The following is a 1,240-nucleotide window of genomic DNA, read 5'->3' as shown; positions in this document are numbered from 1 at the left end:
AAATTCATTTTATATTCTTACCAATAATCTCGAGCACACAGAAGGTGATATTGAAGATTATATATATATCTTTTTTTTCTGTTTATGGAGTATATGAGATTATTTGGAGATTCCTGGTGACCATATTTTTAAAGCGACGTGGGGGTAATATATAAAAATTAATCCCAGATGTCACGCAGGAGGTGATGGTGCGGATAGACTAATATTCAGGATATAATCACTCAGATACAAATATCTTACTGGTTAAAAACGTGTAGTATATGATTGTGTAACTATCAGCCAAAAGGAAATCGTTTAAATTACAGCTGTAACCTTAACTTACCTAATTCAACAAATATGTAAATGAGATACCTTTCAACATACAGCGATAATCAACTGACATTTACTGCAGTATATACATGTTATCTGTTATAATGAAACCTATAATATTCAAGCGACATTTATGATAAATCCTTATATATTTTAAATATTAAGGAGACAAAGGAAAGCAATCAGGTCTTGAGTTATTTTTTAGCTTCAGCATGATGCTGTTGTGTAAATGATTTTAGTGATGTACTGAAATAACTGTTTCTTCAAACAAGGCCAAACTTAACCTACTCAATAACAGTCAGATGATATTTATAGTGTATTAATGTTACCTACCCCTTACATAGTTAAAGTGGTTTAGATAAAATTATCTTTATTGTAACTTACCAGGTACCTGTCATTACACATACGAATATATGCATGTGATATACATTACAATACATAGATACTGCCTGTCGTCACCTTGTATATATCATTCATATGATACAGTCAATACAGCCAAATATTAACTACAGATGCACGACCTTTTGCTAATGTGTGTTGTCAGTCGGTGAAAAAAAAAAATTAAGGAACAGTTGCTTTAAGTAATCCATAGCGTTCTACATGTTCTTAATTTCTACAGGGCCAATATAGGGTTCATCCATAGAGTGAGAAGCAAGGAAATGGTGGCACCTTACTTTTCCCACCTGATAGATGTCTCCATGTGAAATCAAGGGTGAAAGCAAATTTGAGAACACATGACTTTGAAGAAATTGGACCTTGTTCTTTGCTTGTTAGACACATTTTGAAAGAAATACCCAAACCAACCACTATTCAGAAACCCTTAATTTCTAAAGGAATAAAGTAATGCCAGGAGTAGGGAAAATTACAGCCTCGTAAAATAAAATGGATGTGCTCTGCTTACGAAGTCCCTATGTGTCATGGGTCAAAGGGA

This window comes from Penaeus chinensis, chromosome 34, assembly GCF_019202785.1.
Source record: "Penaeus chinensis breed Huanghai No. 1 chromosome 34, ASM1920278v2, whole genome shotgun sequence".
Taxonomy (NCBI): domain Eukaryota; kingdom Metazoa; phylum Arthropoda; class Malacostraca; order Decapoda; family Penaeidae; genus Penaeus; species Penaeus chinensis.
This window is presented reverse-complemented; position numbering follows the sequence as displayed.